Source organism: Setaria italica, chromosome VI (genome assembly GCF_000263155.2).
Source record: "Setaria italica strain Yugu1 chromosome VI, Setaria_italica_v2.0, whole genome shotgun sequence".
Classification (NCBI taxonomy): Eukaryota; Viridiplantae; Streptophyta; class Magnoliopsida; order Poales; family Poaceae; genus Setaria; species Setaria italica.
The window spans coordinates 17160126-17179751 of NC_028455.1; the positions used below are offsets into that span (position 1 = coordinate 17160126).

Here is a 19626-nt window from a genome sequence, read left to right on the forward strand (position 1 = left end):
TGCAGCAGCGATTTGATGATTAGAACAATGATAACAACTAGAACGATGTGGGAAAAAAAAATTCAGCAACTAGACAAGTCTTAAAGGATTAAAACTCGATAAAGCAAACTACAAAATCAGTAGCACCTATGAATTTGGGCTGTAGGTTTTCTTTTTGGCAAGTGGACAGTAGGTATATGAACTCTATCCTACCAAAAACAAGAACAATCCTACTGAGGAAACGGAGGCTCTGTTACCAAATGATATGCACACGCCTATGCAACGCGTGTAGCAAGTTGTGTGGCCCGATCTTCTCGTAGGATCTGCGAACTTGATAACTTGTCGCTGCGTGACCTGGTGAAGAGGCAGTGCACCACGAGGCTGTCCACGTGACGAACTACCGAGACAATCACCCTTCCACGTACCGACGAAACAGCCCACGCAATCACGCCCTATAGACGTGAAGGCACGAACTGGATGAACCGCAGTTCGGCGTTCTACAACTCCCTCAGGAATCGAAAGAACAAGTGTTGCAAGCCTCTCAAGACTCACGCATAAACAAAACTCCACGAGTTTGTGTATTCTGAATTTAGTCAATCAAGATCTGACCTTTCATTGTCTAGTACAAGTTACATATAGAGATAGGGGCGTTCAGCTTGGAGTAAATGGCAGCATGCGCATGCACTAGTGGATTTCGTGGCTGGTTCGCGCGTCTTTCAGCTTCTGGCAGCAGTTACTAAACTGAGCATAACTCTTTATTGGGAAGTCCAAATAATGAACCGTTTGATGGAGTGGAAAATAGACTTGAAGACACTTCCATCCACATATAGAACACCGTCTAACTCCTTGTATTCTGTCCACAGTCATGCTTGGAATTCGTACCATGTGTAAGTCATCTAGCTTCTGGTTGCATTCCCATGCAAAGGTGATGAACCACCATTTTATTCATGCACACCATAGGCTTCTTGGTTCAAATGTCTAGAGGCTTGAATCCATCTTCATCCCATGCTGGTTCATACACTCCATCATTCCTAAGGACATTGGAACAAGAACTCAAAAGCATAGGCTCATTCAACATAAACTGATTATTAAACATAAGGTTAGCGTTCACCTGAGAATGAATTTCCTTCTCCAATTGTTTAGCTCTACTTCTTGTAATTGGACCAGCTATATCAAGTGGAGTTTCATGTGAAGATGAGTGAATGCTAGGAATGTCCTCATTAACAAACAGCAGAATAACCAAATTGAGCCAAACCACTAGCATCAACAGCAGCACATGGTGCCTGATCTTAATGATGAACCTATGGAAGAAGACCAGATGTTCGATCTTCAACAAGACCAAGACCTAAATCAAGAGGAGCCTCAGCAAGAAGAACAACAGGAGGAATTGGACTTACAATTGAGTCTTTCTGTGCCATTACCATCAGTCTCAAGCCCGGAGTATGAATCCTATAACCAAGACAAGGGGTCAGAGAAGAGTGTTGAACAACCAGAGCAAGACCAACACTTGGCCCCTGCAACACTGGAACATGATCAACAAGATAATCAACAGGATCATCAAATTGTGTTGGCTCTTGCCGCCATCCCACAACAACCTTCCTTTCTAGATTTGAATGAGATTGGGCCTTTCCACCAGGATGGAGACCCTGTGGAAGAGCAGGAGGGCCTGATCTACCAACAACCCCAGCAGCAAGAGATGCCTAGCCCAGAAGGGAATCTTGAACCTGCACATATGGAGATTGACAACTACCACCTACCTGAACTCCTCTTGCCCATTCAGCAACACCCCGACAATGAACAAGGATCAACTTACAACCTGCAACACCAAGTCAACATGGTTTTGACTGATATTGGTTCTAGCATAGATGCAGATCCTGGATGGGCCAACTGAACCCATAACTACCAAGAAGAGCTCCCTGATCTACACCAATTATGAGCTAGGTTCTTCTCTCCATTGGGCTCCTCACAACAGAAAAAAAACTAGGATTCTACCCCTGCAGGTGGAGACTGAAGCCAGGAGGAGCCCAAGAATCAGAACTCGCAACAATGGCTTCAAGCACAAGGGTTGTCCTAGTAGAAATTGTTTGGCATGCGCAGCCATGCCACCAACTCTCTCCAACAAAGTCATGGTCAAGATGGGAACGAACTTTTGCAAGATGAATGTAGATAATGTCTCTGAAGATAGCCTGAAAGGAAGATCCCAGTTGCAGCAGCCAATAGGACCAAGGAGAAGCTCCAGGAAGGTCATATCCTCAAAGAGTCAGAAAGGAAAAGAGAAGATATTTGACAGTGGTGTCTCTGGGAAGGTAGCAATGTTAACAATTGATGAGTTGTTTGTTTAGGTGCTCTATTTACCAATCTCTGGATAATGGGAATAATATTTTATCTACTGTATTGTAATGGGAGAACTTGCCTCCTCTATCTTTTGTGGACCTATGATATGTTGGGATGGTTATCTATGGTGACCTTGGGGGCTTCTTGTGGATTTATCCTATTGCCCAAAGGTTTTTTCATGTCCTTTGTTTATCATGAATTCAGATCAATGTAATTGGAAATGGGTTATCTTATCTTGGAACATTAGGGGAATAAATCATGCAGACAAATGGGATGGTGTCAGAAGCAAAATTCTTGAAGCAAAATGTGACATTCTGTGTCTTCAAGAGACTAAAAGGGAAGATTTTGACAATGCATATATCAAAAAAATTTGCCCACCTTCCTTCCCTCGGTTGGAAGCTCTGGGGGCTCTTTAATTGCCTGGAACAGTTCGAAGTTCATGGGTAGTCTGGAATTTCAAAATAATTTTGCTCAATTTGTCCATCTAACCTGCAACTTAACTCGAGAATCTTGGTTCCTAACTAATGTCTATGCTCCCTGCACGCCTGAAGGAAAAATAGCATTTCTAGATTGGTTCAAAGCGATCGATATGCCACAAGATTAAAAATGGCTGGTAGTGGGGGACTTTAATCTAATAAGGAAACCTCAAGATAGAAACAAACCAGGAGGAAATTTTCAAGACATGTTGGCCTTCAACAGTGCTATTAGCAGTCTAAGGTTAGTGGAACTTCCTTTAAGAGGTGCCAATTTCACCTGGACAAATAAACAATGTAACCCTCTTTTGGAAAGATTTGACTGGTTTTTCACATCAAATGTCCCAAACTCTTTTGCATCAACATTGTCAAGGGATTCCTCGAACCACTCATCGTGCATCATCTCTGTCTCAACTAATGTACCGAAACCAGCAATCTTCAGATTTGAGAATTTCTGGCTACAACATGGTAACTTCATTCTAGTCTTATCCCATGGGTGGAGTCTCCCTATTTCTCATACTGATCAAGCGAAAGTACTAACTGCCAAATTTAAGAACATCAGGAGAGTCCTCAAAGCTTGGAAAACTACTCTACCAAACTTAGCAAGCATGATACAGAACACGAAAGACCTTCTGCTTTTTCTGGACTTAATTGAGGAAACAAGGGATCTTACTCTTGAAGAATGGAATTTCAGAATGATCATCTACAACCATTTGCAGAACTTACTCAATCAACAAAGGACATATTGGAGACAAAGAGGGAAGGTAAACTGGATTAAAATGGGGGATGAATGTACAAAGTTTTTCCATGCCAATGCCACAATATGGAATAGGATCAACACCATCGGCTACCTTTCAGACACAAATGGGAATCAATTAAGTGACCATGAAGCCAAAGCTGCTCTACTTTGGAATTCCTTCAAAGATAGAATGGGCAGGTCAGATTATACTCATATGTACTTTCAACTACAAGACCTTCTAAGTCAGGATGACAATCTCGGATGGCTTGAGGAACCATTCACCAAGGAAGAAATTGATAAAGTAATCTCTGAACTACCCAATGATAAATCACCAGCACCTGATGGCTTCAATGAAGAGTTTCTTAAAAAATGTTGGCATCTAATAGCGCCAGACTTTTACAAATTGGTTGATGAATTCTATCGAGGGGATCTATGCCTTAAGAGCATCAATTCATCTTACATTGCTTTGCTAGCAAAGACAGAACATCCAATTATGGCTGGGGACTTTAGGCCAATCTCTTTGCTCAATTCAGCATTAAAACTCCTCACGAAACTCCTTGTAGAGAGACTGCAAAAGGTAATAAAGAGATTAATTCACAAAAAAATAATATGGTTTCATCAAGACGAGAACCATACAAGACTGCTTGGCATGGGCTTATGAATACATTCATATCTGCAAATCATCGAAGAGAGAACTGATAATCCTCAAATTAGATTTTGAGAAAGCTTTTGATAAGATAGAACACAAGGCAATTCTTGAGATCATGAAACACAAAGGTTTTGGACAAAGATGGCTGAAATGGATAGAAAGCATTTTAAACTCAGGAACCTCATCAGTTTTGCTAAATGGTGTCCCTGGGAAAACTTTTCACTGCAAAAGAGGGGTTAGGCAAGGTGATCTATTATCACCCCTCTTCTTTGTGTTAGCAGCAGACCTACTGCAAACCATCCTAAACAAAGGAAAAGACCTATCTCATTTAAATTTGCCAATCCCTGAAAGAGCAGGATCGGATTTTTCGATTGTACAGTATGCTGATGATACCTTGCTCATCATGGAAGCATGCCCGAGACAGATGAGACACCTTAAAACAAGTGTTAGACACCTTTGCTATGTCAACTGGTTTGAAAGTAAACTACACCAAATCGGTGATGGTACCACTTAACATCAGTGACCAAACCTTGCAGTAGTTAGCATCAATCCTAGACTGCCAACAAGGGTTGTTACCCTTCACTTATTTAGGCCTGCCTCTAGGGACAACAAAGCCAAAGATAGAAAACTTCTTACCTCTAATTCAAAGAGTTGAGAAAAGGCTTAATTCCACGTCTGTCTATTTGAGCCAAGGTGGTAAATTGGAAATGGTTAACTCAGTGTTATCCTCCTCGACAGTTTTTGCACATCAACTATCAAGTTACCCAAAGGTGTCATCAATCAACTTGATAAATACAGGAAACATTGTCTATGAAGAGGGTTGGATCTTAACTCAAAAAAACCATCGAAAGCAGCTTGGACGATTGTATGTGTACCCCAAAAATAAGGAGGTCTAGGAGTGGTGAATACACAGGCTCATAATGATGCCCTACTTCTTAAATTTTTACACAAGTTCTATTCCAAAGCAGATATCCCATGGGTCAACCTAGTCTGGAACAATTACTACCAACAAGGAAAGCTTCCAGGGCAACAGCGTAAAGGATCATTCTGGTGGAGAGATGTGGTTAAATTATTGGACAAATACAAAGGAATTGCATTTGCATCTTTGGCAGACGGTTCAACTATCTTGTTTTGGCAGGATTTATGGAATGGTCTAATACCATGTCAATGCTATCCCGAATTATTTTCCTTTGCCACCAACCAGAACGCCATGCCACATGCCGAGCTGTGTTCAACCACTCAGAATTGATCAACAACTTCAACTTACCATTATCAACACAAGCATATGAGCAGCTAAGTAACTTACAACAACACATTTCTAGCATCGTCATGGAAAGGGAACAAGATCAATAGTCATACATTTGGGGAACAACACAATTTTCAACAAGTAAAGCTTATAAAGCAACCATTGGTCAGAGAAGGGTGCATCCATCTTTCAAATGGGTTTGGAGATCCAGATGCCAAATGAAACATAAAGTTTTCTTCTGGCTGCTGTTAGTAGATCATTTGCCAACAAGGGATATTCTAGGAAGAAAACTGTAACGACCTAGATTAATGAAGCCGAGTTTAATCTTGAGACAAGTTCCCTAATCTAGTTGACTCAGCTTTTCTTGAGCTATACTGGCTAAGTCTGGTTTTCAGCCCAACCTAGCAACTTAAGGAGGACTTATCTTTGGAAAGTTGAGCAGGACGCCAAGAAAACTCTTCATAGAAGTTGGAGAACGAAGTCTCTGTCTTAACTTTGTTAATTGGACCTTGATCCAATTCACCTCTGAAGATCCCCAAATCTGCAGTTCAAATCGGCCCCGACCCCTGAAACTCAGCAAACCGCCGTTTTTCTCTAAGTCCCAAAACCAGTGTTCGTCCAAACTTTGGGGCCTTGGATCTCCGAATCCACTGCATCTTTGAACTCGACCCAATTACGAAAGTTGGACCTTAGATGGTGTTCTACAACTCTTGTTAAGGGAGTCCAAGTGGTGCAGTATGGAAATCGGGAGGTCATGAGGCTGAAAGATGGACCCAAAATAGGATTCCGCGGATCATCAGGCAAAGAGCGCCAGAGCGCGCACGCGCCCTGTTTCAGAGCACCGCCGCCGCGTGGCACGACCGTACCAGCAAGCGCCGCCTCGCCCAATCGTCAGCCGTGACACGATGGATCAGCGTGCCTTCTTCCCAATCGCGCGCAGAAGTGCCCTGCAGACTCTCCGTCCCGTCTCGTCTCGCCCGAGACCTTGCCAGCCGCGTAGGGCGCCCTGCCGCCGCTACGACCGAAGATTGGCCGCTACCGCGCCAGTGCTGCCTCACCTCCCGCGCGCATCTCCTCACCAGGATCCCTGGCCGTGCCCCCAACGCCTTCCGGCTTTTCCGTCGTACCTCAGTCGCGCTGCCCGCGTGCGCGCCCCGCGACGATACCGCCTTCGCCAACCACTGCACATGCAGTGACAACTCCTTTTCCCCTGCCTCGCCAGTAGCATGCCACGGCCAAGCCGCTAATCTACGCATGCTCGCGTTGCATCGCTCGCCCTGTCACCTCGCCTGCAGCGCCCTCGCCTGCAGTGCCCCCTTCCCTCCCTCCTGTCCACCGATATCGAGTCGCCGCGCCCAATCCCGTGCTTGACGCGACCAGGCACGCGCTCGACCTCGCCAGTCCTTCTGCCCGGCAAAACCGCACTTGCCTAGCGCTGTCTTCCTTGCCCAATGCCATAAGAGCCTGTCCCCGGAGCTCCGCTTCGCCGGCCAATGGAGCCGCCCACCAATCGCCGCTGAGGCAGAGCACTCCTTCTCCCTCGATCTTATCTTCGCACCGCTTGAGCTCGTACACTTCCGCACAGCTATAAAAAGGGTACCGAAGCCTCTTACCGGAGTTCCCTCCGCCATCCTTGCCCTTCCCACACCCTCCTCTGTTTCGTGCTCAAGTGCTGCCGCCTAAGCTCTTTGTGGGATTCCCTCTCTCCACTCAACACCCGCCTTTCCAACCCCACTAGCCGCTTGCTTCCTTCACGCTGTGCTAGAGCTTGCTTGTTGTCCACAAGAAGCACCACCGCTGTTGAAGCACCGCCGGACCCCGCTGCCGCCCGAGCCTTAATGCCTTTCGACATTCCGCCTGAGCTTGTTTCTTCCCGACCCCAAGACTTCATCAGTAGGCCCAAAGGTAAGCTGCCGACCCTTTTCCAGCTCGCCCAACCCTTGTCCGTCTCGCCCGACCCTATCTGTTCTGCCCAACCCCTGTCCGCCTCACCCGAGGGCTTAGCTGTATCTTTTTCTTGTGACCGAGGGTATCTGTGTAAAATTTTGGGGACTTCTCTGTGTTAAGTCTGAGGATCCCGGTACAGTTATTCCTTAGGTTTAAGGGTCAGATCGTAAGTTTTTCCCAATCTGACTCTTTTATCGTGTTCTAAATCAACAGAAGCTTGGGAAATCCATCTTAACTCGAGGAAAAATCAGAGAAATGTGAAATCACTTGGGTTGGAATTCTCTTTCTGAGTAGAATCCAATAAAATGGGTTTCACACCTTTCCTGTAGTTTTGCTACAGTTTCTGGGCTAAATCCTTGCAAAGTGTTGTTGAAATAACCGTCTAAGTGTTTGACCCTTGCATTTGCATTCCGTGTAGAGCTAAACCTCGCTGACGGCACGTACAAGCTGCACCCGGTGCCAGAAGACAGAGTTGTAGCCGAGCTGCCGCCTGCAGGAGCTGAACCTAAGAGCGCATTAGACCAGTTCACCTCCACCCCGCTTGAAGGCAAGCCCCGGAGCATCGCCCAATCTTTCTAAACTTGCGCATGCCTTCTGTTGTATGTATGTGCATTTATGTTCAGGAGTTGTTTGGAACCGTAGATGCATGACTTAGTTTCCTTGATCTGAACACTAGTATGATAGGCTGAGTAGTTGCAGTGCTTAACAGGACTCGGTAAAAGTTGAGTGATTCCCTATCACTCGCGAGTTATAGGAGTTGTCTGTTCTCCTTTTGTTACAACTATAAGGACGATGGACGGGGTAGGGTTTTGTGAACTATTTTGGTGGTTGGTGGATGGCCCTGTCTGTCTACATGAAATTGGTTAAGGTCGGAAAGTGTTGGTGTTCGTGATCAAGTGTTTGAAAGTACTAATCTCATACCTAGTATGGGATGGGGAAACCTAGTACCTGATTGAACTAGGGCGTGGCTTATACCCCTGCTGTCCCTGGAACGAGGTTCCCATGGTGCATCATGTGGGTGCAAGTGCGGTCACAGTACGGCAAGAGGTCTGGACTGTGAAGCATTGCATGCCAAGGGAAGTTTGGACCTGACGCGCGCCTGGGAATTGATGGGGACGGCTGACAAATGAAGCGACCTTCGTGGTGCGCGGATATTGTGAGATTAGGTTCGCCATGCATGGTTAAGAAATTCGAATCGATTCGTCTGCCTCTCACAGTTTGGGACTACTTGATCGCTATGCTACACTGAGTAAGAACGGAACTGGATGATGATGAATTGTGTCTCTTGTCATAAATTGCTTGGGAACTTTTGCTTGTTTAGCATAGCCGCTAACTTAGTCTGGTAAAACAAACTTAGAACTGGGAGCTAAAATCTTGAAAGTAAGGACATACTGTAGTTGCTTTTGGCAAAAACAAACCCCTCAGCCAAAAAGCCTTGCATGTCTAGAGGTTGGTGGAGTAGTATCCACCGGTCGATTAAGTCTTGTTGAGCATAGTTGCTCAGCCTTGCTTGTGGCACATCTTTCAGGTGAAGGTGAAGCCCCTGAGTTTGTTGCTGGTACTTGGCCTCCCCAGCTCCCGCCTGGGTGGAAGGTCGAGTGGGATCCCTCCTCGGTCGATGAGGATAGGGAGCAGTGATGTCAGGATCGGCCTCATCCATGACATCCGACCCCGGCGCTAGCTTCCGACTGGTTTATCTTTTCTGCTGCTTATGAACTCTGTAAAACTTTGTGAAATTCGAACCCGAGTTGAAAAATTTAATGTATTTGTTTAAGTGGGATGATCTGTTGTATTCTCTGGAACCACTCACCTTCGTGTGAGCTCTACTAATCCGGTCCTGTATAGTGGTCCTATCGGATGAAGTCCAACGGACTGCCGAGTTAACTTGGTTAAAGCATAAGACTGCGTGTCAGGTGACTTATTTGTGCTTTAGCTAAGCTAATCCAAGCGGTTCCGCCACAAAAACGAATGAATCTAGACTCATTTGTTTGCGAACTGTGTATCCTGCAGAAAAGAGAAACAGTTAACCATCTCTTCTTCAGATGCAATTTTGCTAAAGCGTGTTGGCAACAGATCGGTGTCACGTACGTATCCACAAGATCCTACTGGAATATTATTGAACAAATCAAGCATAAACTGGAAGTTCCTTTTTACATGGAGATTATCATTCTAATAATATGGAGCATCTGGACTACAAGGAATAACTGGTTGTTTAACGACTTGGACCCCTTCACCATGAACTGCAAACAGAAGTTTCTTGATGAATTTAGTGCCCTGCTACTAAGGGCACGACCAAGTTTGGTTCAGCAAATGGAAGTCTGGATGCACTCTTTTTAAGTTTGAAACGATCCAGAGATCTGTGTATTAGTCTTTCTTTTCCTTTCTGCTTTGTTTTGTTTGCTTTCTTTGTGAGACCTTAATTCCGCTTTGTTTTATAGGGTTCAACACCGCTCCTGTTTTCTAAAAAAAATGGCGTTTGAATGGCGAGTCGCAGGCTGTTTATGAAAGCCGCTTCTTCTGTCTTGCCACCGTCGAGGAGCCTGGCGCAGCAGGCGAGTCCAGAGGCGCAGTTCGTGGGGCCGGCGTGGCCGGGGACGTCAGACTGCCTCGCTGGCCGTTGGAAGGCTGCCGGTGGTGTAGTGCCGCGCGGTGGCGTGGGTGTGGCCGCAACAGTTGGGGCGGTGCACTCATTTAGGTGGTCGGCCACTGCATCTTGCGGGGGAATGTTTCTCGTGCGCGCACGCCAGGAGTAAAGTTCGAATCGGTGAGGTGTGTTGCGCGGGTCGTGGCACTAGGCTGCACGAGCCGTTGTCGTAGGGGCTGGCCGTGCTTGGCGCTGGGGTCTTGCACCGGCAGGCAACAACTTCGATCAGCATAGGGTCTTCATGGCGCCTAGTTGGGCTGGGCTGCCGTGGCAGCAGCTCAACAGGGAGTAGCTCGGCCCTAGCAGGCGCAGGGGGCTCAGATGTGTGTGGGTCACGAGCCTGCGATCCCGCGCTTGGAAGGATGCGCTGTAGCGTCGTCATCTTGCCAGGGCATGGGCGCACCGCTTGCTGGTCAGCAACAGTGGCACCTGTCGCTGTCGCCTCACGTGTAACAAAAACAAAGTGCAAAAAGGTGAACGGGGTCACTTTGTTGCCTCTTCCAATTCAAAGTAAAAAGCCATGTGCTAGCAGTCACATGCATTTATCAGTTATTACTTCAAAGTTCAAACTCCAATCCTTATTTCCTAAATGACCATTTAGCCCGTTTAAACACTACACAATGGCCAACTGTATCTGTTTAAGTGGCCATTTAGCTGGATTAAATTACCTTTTTGCCTGATAATTTGCTAAACTTATATTCCTTGCTTGCTTTGATTAATTTTAGTTCTTATACACAGTAGCACACTTAAATATTAATCCTTTAAAAAAATCATACATGTTTAACAGAGGGCGCAGATAAAACAAACTAGACAAACCTAGGGAAAACTATGTGACATTGTAAATAAGAAGAAATGGAAACCGGAATTCAAGTCGAAGCATGAGTCAACAAGAATGGTGCTGCATCATGATATGTATGAATGCCAACAGAAGATGAACAACCATTTCAAGAACAACATGGGATAATGTTAGGTATAGAATAAAAAAATATACAAAGGTAAGAAGAATGCGAAACCAAACTGATTATCAGTTGTTTTACGGTAGAATTTATAGAACGAAGGTGTCCCAGTGGCTGCTCTGCAATGTGAATGCAAATAATTATAAGTAAGCTGTCCAGAAAGCAACAAAGCTACTGAGATATTGGTGAAGAATATGATAATGTAAAAGAAGTGACTGAAGAGTACGATTAAAGAACTATCTCTCCCTTATAATTACCTTTATTTTGTCTCCACGAAGTAGCTTCATTTGCAAATTTTGAGCAGGAATCTGGGAAGTTTCCACAAAAGATTATCCTCAATTGACAAGCACATTTGAATCAATTAAGCCAAAAGAAGGTAAACTTTTTTACATTCTTGTCTGGTATTCTTCCGTTTAGGCTGCTTCAAATCCATCAGAAACTCATCAAACTGAAAAAACATGGTGAACAAAGAATATCAGCAAACATTGAGACATCACAATAAACTAGCCAACTAACATGTAATCTCACAAAGTTTAGCATAGAATCAACAAGGCAGTGATTCCATAAAAAATCCACTGTTTTAAAAGGATGGTCCACATGCTATGCTTTATCTGAAATGTGTCCTCTTAGCTACAATTATCTGGTAAAGATAACTACTTTTTTTGGCACTAATAAAGGAAGAAGTGAGCCAAAACAGGTATAAGACCTCATGGCCCACAGAGGAAGTCTAACCAGAATGCTAAAACAAGCTGATTCACCACTATTTACAGATAAATTACAACAGAAAATGATAGAGAGTATATCAACAACCAAGTGTCATATTTTTTAACAAACATGAGAGGTTGTGGGAAAAGAACAGAAAAATGCCTTGACTTAACAGTATATGAGGGAAATAGTAGCTGCACCCAAACTGTGAGCTTGTTTGCACTTCTAGTCCACCAAGATTTTCTTAAAACTAGATGTCCCACCCAAGTACTGAAGCCCCCAAGTTGCAGTGTAATATGGTTAGAACTTTAAGTCCCAACTTCAAGCATTGAACCATCCAGAAGGAAATGCTATTAATATCGTAATTTGTAATGTGTTAGCACCTCTTGTAATTCCTTCAATTTGCTGAATTCACCTTCAGACGGAAAAGTAATATGTAATGATGACACGTTCATCTGAATGCAGCAGAAACAAACAGATATTAACTTGGTTCGATACATCTGAAGGTAGTCTTGTAAGAGCTATACAGAGATAGTTGACAAATAAACAAAGCAACCCAAAAAGGTCACTACTTCACATATACATGAGGCTACATCAATAATTAGTAATGTGACATTCAGCCCAGTTTGAATTAGGCCCACGGTGGCCCATGTGTGTGTTGATGCAAGTTTGTAGGGGGTTTAGTCCCACCTTACTTGTTGAGGGTGGGTTACACTAACATATAAGGTTTCTAGAGTCAATGCCATCAACCCGGTTAACCCTTTTATATGAAGCGTAGAAAGCTTAAGTGGGTTAGTGGGAGTGTGGCGCTCAGAGTGAATTTGAGCCTCTAAAGATAGAGATAGGATTTCAAACTTTTATTATTATTACTAGTATTTAAACTTTTATTATTATTACTAGTAGAAATGCTAGGAGTGTGGCGCTCAGAGTGAATTTGGGCCTCTAAAGATAGAGATAGGATTTTAAAATTTTATTATTATTACTAGTATTTAAAATTTTATTATTATTACTAGTAGAAATGTCCGTGCGTTGCTACGGGTCCTTACTTGCTCTCACGTTATTATTGGTTTATTCTTAATACGTTGGCTTCTTTTCACAATTTGTTGGTGCATTGTCCTAGCAGTCCTCTCTTTGCAAGTATAGTAGTAGAAAACATTTATGGGTGGTTTGATACCATCTGTTTATTACGTGGGATCCACACATGGAAATAAAAAAAATCACCACTTAACCTCTGCTCTATCCATATTCGTTCTCGCCGTCGCCCAGGCAAGCGCTCGTCCTTCCCGTGTGTGGCGGAACCGCCCAACTTAAGCTGGTTTAAGTGCGCCTAATCGCTGTCGGAACAGCAATTATCCGAAACGCACCTAAAACAGCATAAGTCCGGTAGTCCGTCGAGTGTCCCTAGGACTCCTCGAAGGATCCACGATGCGTCTCATAGCCATACATCAGGATAATATCCGCGATGGGATAATATCAACAAATATTACATTTTTAAAGATATAACAAAGGTACGATATATTACAACCATAGTTTGAAACAAACTTAATAGTGCAGGTTAGCATGTTTCTAAGAATTTAAAACCAGTCCGGAAGAAAGATAAACATCTAAGTTTTATTCTAGAGTATCATGAGACTCATAAGATACCCTAGGTCTTCGGGGCTTCCTCTTCGGTGGGTCCCTGCTGGGTTTCTGAAAACAACAACAAGGGATCCCCTGAGTACGAAGTACTCAGCAAGTCTTACCCGACTAACCAATATAATAGCTTTCTTTGGAAATGTATGCTTAGCTTTTTGGTGTACTTGGCTAATGCAATTTTTGCCAAAAAGCTTACTACAGGTGATACCTTAGTTTTATCTTTTATTTGGGTTAAGTTATTACCTAACCATTCTAAATGATAGCAGAAGTAAAAACAACCACAGCTGATAAGTCATACAGTACTTGGCAACAGAAGATTTTATATCGCATGAGTTCATATTACGAAGCTTAACAGCGATCAAGTGCATTCATAACCGAGAATTGCGGCGATCCGGATCAATTTACATCCTGCAGGAGAGTACCCCGATCACCAGCAATATACGACTGTTCCGGTTGTATCTCACAACCTCTCGATTAGCAAAGTCAATGATTAGGAATACAACTACCCGGACCCAGGGATGCACCCCCACATGGGACCCCACGTCTGGCCTGATCTCCATGTGAGTTTCAGGCTACACCCCTGCCAATCTCCAGCACGTCAAATGCGGGTACGAAGCATTCCTGATCATAGAATTTACTAATCTACTGGGCTTTACTGGTCCCACACCCAGTAAGTGATCAGATGTTATCACTTGATCAATGGTTAAGACACGAATCGGTCCTTAACCAGATTAATCTAACAGACAGAACTACATCTCTAGCTTCTGTCTCTTCCCAAATCCGAGCTAACCTTTCATATATCATATGTATGACTTAAAGTTTTTCCTTAAGGTTGGTAAACCAAGCATTTAAGCAACTAAGCATTTCTAGACTTGGGTTGTCTTCTAAGGTTTGAACAAGTGGCAAAGATGTCCTTAAAACAAGGTATAATCATACACAAGAATAGGTTTCATTCAACTCCTAGACTTAGTGCATACAATAAACAAATAACCTATAACTAGTCACATGAAATAATGACTCTAAAATAGATAGGTATAAATGCACCGGGGCTTGCCTGGGATCAACAAGGTTAGTTCTTCGGAAAACTTGTTTATTAAAAGAGGCACTCCACACTTCGCGAACGCTGTCCATCTCCAGCTGAATTCCATGAATTCCCACTCCAGGAGTTGTGACGTCTACGATGTAGTATGCAGGAGTTAGAGATGCAAAACTTTTGAATACAAGACTATACAACTTTCCTTCATGATAAAGTTGCAAGCCAACAAGGACTATACAATTTATCATGATAAAGTTGCAAGCCAACACACGAAAACCCCAAAGATTAACCCACCATTTTTATTTCCTTTACTAAACCTACCTTAGACCTTTTTATTTATTTTTAAAAGCATTATAATAATTTTCTAATCTCAAAAACCTAATTCCTATGAATTAATAATGATTTGTGGATAATAAAGCATTTTTCAAATTTTATACATTTAATAAATTTTAAATATTTATTTAAATACCTTACATAAAAGGTATTAAATAAATACCTAAATTTTTATTATTTTTCCTAGGGTTTAAGAATTTTAATGCATAAAGGAAAATAAAACAATCCTAATAAAATTGGTTTCACTAATTTTGGGCACTTCTAGAATTTCCTGGAATTTAAATGGTGAAAACCCTATTTAATCTATTTATCTAATAAAAGAAAACCTAAGGTTTAATTAAAACCCCCAGCCCAAACTTTTCTCACCCAACTTGCTTCTACCCACTATTACTTCCACCTAGGGCCCATCTGATTTCCTATTCTCCTTCTTCTTTTCTTCCTTGACAAGTGGGGCCCACGACCGAATTTTTCCCTTGGGCCAAAAGGTGGCCCGACAACTTAACCCCCTCCTTCTCTCCTTTTTCTCCACCGTGATCGGCCCACTTTTTCTTCTCTCTCTTTTTTTTTTCCAATGACCGGCCTGCTAATCCGGCCCAAGGCTTTATCTTTTATCTGCCGGCCCACCAAACTTCTTTTCTCATTCTCCCCTGGCGCACGGGCTTTCTGGGCCGTCGCCTCTCTCCCGGGCCGACAATGGGTGGCTGGCCTTTTTTTCTTTTTCTGTCGCTCCCACTTGGGCCTCTTCCACCGGGACTTGGCATCACGGCCCAAGCACACTCGACCGGCCTGTCTTCTTTACGGATCAACGGTCCACAAGCGCCCGCTCTTTTCTTCTAGGCTGCGCAGGCCAGCTGGGCCGCGCTTTCCCCTTGGCCCAAGACGGGTGACCGGCCCCCTTACTCTCCTTGCGCCTGCCCCCTTCCCCTTTCATGCCGCGCGGGCTTAGCTGGGCCGGCGCCTTTGTCCCGGCCCACGACGGACGGCTGGCCTGCTTCACCCTCTGGCGCCTCTTCTTCCTCCCTGCGCTGAAACAGGGGTGCACACCGGCGGGCAGAAATGGGAGGGGCTCCGGCCAACGGTGGCTTGCCGGCGGCTGAGACGGACGGGGTGGCGGCGCCCCAGGCCAGGCGCACCCGCGCCCACTGCTAGCTCGCCGGGAGGTGGCCCGAGCCGGCCCCTCCACGGGCGGCCGCGGCTTGGCCATCGGCCGGCCATGGCGGCGCATGGAGGCGGCACAAACTGCTTCCATGACTTCCCCAACAGCTCCCACACCCTCGCAAGACACCCCTAAGCCCGCCAATTGAGAAGGAAAAACCGGTTTAGCAGCTTACCTCGCGGATCGGGTGACGGCGGCCGGCGGACTGGTATGGCGGCGATTTGAAGCTTGCCGGCAGGGAAGCTGAGACAAGGTGGGGTGTGGGATGTCGGCGAGATGCCGGGAGGACCCTTGGGCGGTGGAATTGCAAGAAGAGGTGGCGACGTGGGTGAATCGGCCGGCGGCGGCGTTGGTTTGCTTGAGCTCCGCTCCTGTCGATGTTACACGGTCGGGTGAAAAGGATAAGTGCGGGGAGTAACATCGTGATCTTCCATCGCGCATGCGTGCCACCTCAACAACTTGAACGCCTGCGAAGCGCGAACGTGGCCGTCGTACTGGCCGGTCGTGCGCGAGAGCCGGCGGCAGCACGGCACTGTCGCTCTGTTCTTCCTGTTCTCTTTCCTTCCTTCCAAACCGACACGTTTACGCCTCAAAATCGGCAAATCCGAACCCAATCTCTCGAACATCCTTTAAACAATCTTGTAGAGTAATCTGAGCACTACATTTGATAGATTGGCCTTTACCCGAGATGAGCACATTAACACCAAGATTTTGAAGCTCCAATTTCGGCCTGAACCTCCTGTAACTGAATTCAGATAATTCAGTTTCGACAGTTCACAAAATGTGGTCATTTACCCTTCTTTGGCACCACTTTCCGTAGCCCAACTGTATTCCATATAGGCCAACAACTCACTATTTGTGTTCTACAACTAATAAGGATTCCATTTTGCACCAGAAACCATATAGCCTTTGCACTGGATTTTCCTGAAAATTGCTCCAAACATTGCTAGTTAACACTGTTTTCAGACTTAGAATTTATGCAGCTGGCCGAAATAGTTAGAGTGCTGACTTTGAGCTTTGATTTAAATTTGATTCTTTTGCTATCTCTGAGCAACAACACCCTATTAAACATGTCCAAGGATCATACTTCACCGCTGTTTAGTTGCCTTTGCTCACTTACTTGAAAAATTGGGCAGAATTCGGTTTCAAACATAGATACTCGTCATGTTTTCCAGACTTAGACTTAATTCGGCAAGGAGCTCGAAATCTGCTCAATTGCTGACTTTTGGTTCCAATTTGAAGTCAACCCTTCCACTTTCTCTGGACAATAACTATTCATTTACCTTCTCCATAATCCATATTACACTAATGTCCAAAAACATCTGCTCACTTTTAAGGAAATTTCTCCAGAAATTGGTTCTAAAGGCAGGTACTCAATATCAATTTCAGACTTAACCAATTTCCAGCAAGGTCGCTTATTGTGACAAAATGCCAATTTTAGGCCTTCATTTGAAATGGTTCCCTCTGTTATTCCCGATCCACAACACCCAAATTTTGGAGTCCAAAGTTCATACTTCAACATGGTATAGTTGTCCTGATTTACTTATTTGAGAAATTTGTCAGAACTCAATTTCCAAAATGGACTCTGAGCTGTTTTTCTGATTTCTTGTTTTCGGACGGTGAATAGTAAACGTTGCTTTTCATTTCCTTCTCTGATTTCCTTTGAGCGTTTAGGATCAAATATTATTCCAAATTTTTGACCCTTAAGTTCTAATCATCTTTACACTTCCACTCTATATTTTCGCCGAATTTTTCTGAATTTCAAATTCAAAATTCAAATTTCGGCCAATTTGACCCGAATTTGATTTTCGGTCAATTCCTTTTTCTTTTCTTCTCGAATCGCTTCCAACTCGTCCAAGTTACTTTGATGACTAAAATGGCGGTTGTTACAGCTCCTCCCCCTTAACAGAATCTCGTCCCGAGATTCCCGGGGTTAAATCCTCGGTTTTGAGAATGGAAAGGAAACTGCGTCAGGTTATCTACTTCTTCTTTTTCTGTACAAGGATAGTGGGGTGGTGGCTCTTTGTTCATCTGTTCTTGATAGTCCCAAATAATTCTGGATATTAGACTCTAGGTTTTCAGTCTGTCTCCAAGTAGCTTCATCTGGAGTATGATTCTTTCATTTGTACCTTATACAACCTGATACTCTTAGTTCGAGTATTGTTGGTTTTCCGATCCATAATTTTCCTACGGACCAATATATTTCGGAACTATTTTCCTTTGACTCCAAATCGGTGTACTCCTTTCATCGGGGATACTCCGAAATGTACAAAGTCTCAAAATAAAATTCCAAGGATCCTCTTTTTGTATCCAAATAATTTTTTTCTGTCAGGTCTAAGCTATTTCAAGATTCGTACAATTCTTCTGAGCTTTTTCCTCAACTTTAATTGACTAGATCTGGTTCTAAAGGTACTCTTTCTCTTGATTCCGACCAAATTAAAAGCAACCATTCTTCCCATTTTTGCTAGAAGTAAACATTCATCCCACTTCTTCGAGAAGGTGAGAACACAGGTTCGAAGCATATCTTTTTCTGTTTAACCAAGCATCCTTTGCTTTTAATAAGGGTAGTTCCCATTGTCTTACACATTTATTCCTAGAATCCAAAGATGAATTGAAAACCTCAATTAAAGGCAAATGTCTTGGGTGCTCCATGTAACGATACTGCCCGAGACATATAAAGTTCTACATAAGCTGGCATACGGTAAATGGTTGTAAAATCCAGGGAAATGTCTTCCTGCTTCCGTTCAGGAATGGTTAAGGGTTGCAATAGTCAACCTATTTCTGATATATAGCTTTCCCCTTTTGACATGTATCCTATTCAGATACATACTTGGCTATTTCCCTTTTTATTCTTGTTCACCCAAAATCATTGCTTCATGTGTTAGTAGATCTTGATACTGCCCGGGTGCATAGAGAATCCTAATATCAAGCTTCATCTAAGATGATCTTTCTCAAGCCCTATCTTCTTGAGTACTATTATTCAGTTTTTGAAATAGCACATCCCCTTTTCATCCTGGTAAAACAAATAACATCACTTTAGCTTACTCATTTCCGAAGTATTCTTATTCCTTTGTCCTTCTTCTGAGCTTGTTCTACCTTTTTCTTTAAGGTATCGTGCAAGATACTGTTATGCAGGGTACATTAGTTTTGTTCGGATGATACAATCTCTAGTTTATAATCTTAGATTAGTTTCAGCCATCTCATGCCTCATATTCAGATTTGACTTTAATAGCGTCCGGCTATTTTTAAGAAAACTTCTTACTTCCTGAACAACTATTGATGACTTATGTCCTTGACCTTTCCAGGATCCACTTTAATTCCTTACTCGGACAAAACATGCCCAAGAAATGGAATCTTCTTTAGCCAAAATTCATATCCACTAAACTTGGCATATGGTCAATGTTTCAGAAGCTATCCAAATCAATGCGCAAATGCTTCGTATACTCTTCTTCATTCTTGTTCGTCAAAACTTTTGCTTTAAAGCTTGACACATCTTACTATTTTCAGGATTCCATGCAAACTCAACTTTTTAGAGACTCGTTGATATCCATATAATGCTCATGTCCCTTCCTTCTAATTAACGAACTTCTTTCGGATAGACTTTTTGACCCGATCCTTGGCGTGAAATCTGCGCTTTCTCATTCATATTTTTCCCCCTTTCTTTTGAAAATGGAGATTTCTGACGAAACTAGTCCTTCCCTAGTTATGTTATAATACAGCTATAGAATTGCAAAGATAGTGGCGCTTTAACCTTTCAGGTACTCATGGGTTTGTCGAACAGGGAGTATTATCTG

General features: G+C 43.6%; 1 pseudogene; it reads right to left on the bottom strand.

The window, feature by feature from the left end:
• The window catches only part of LOC101764382, a 90987-nt pseudogene that overhangs the window by 48377 nt on the left and 22984 nt on the right, over window positions 1–19626 (bottom strand).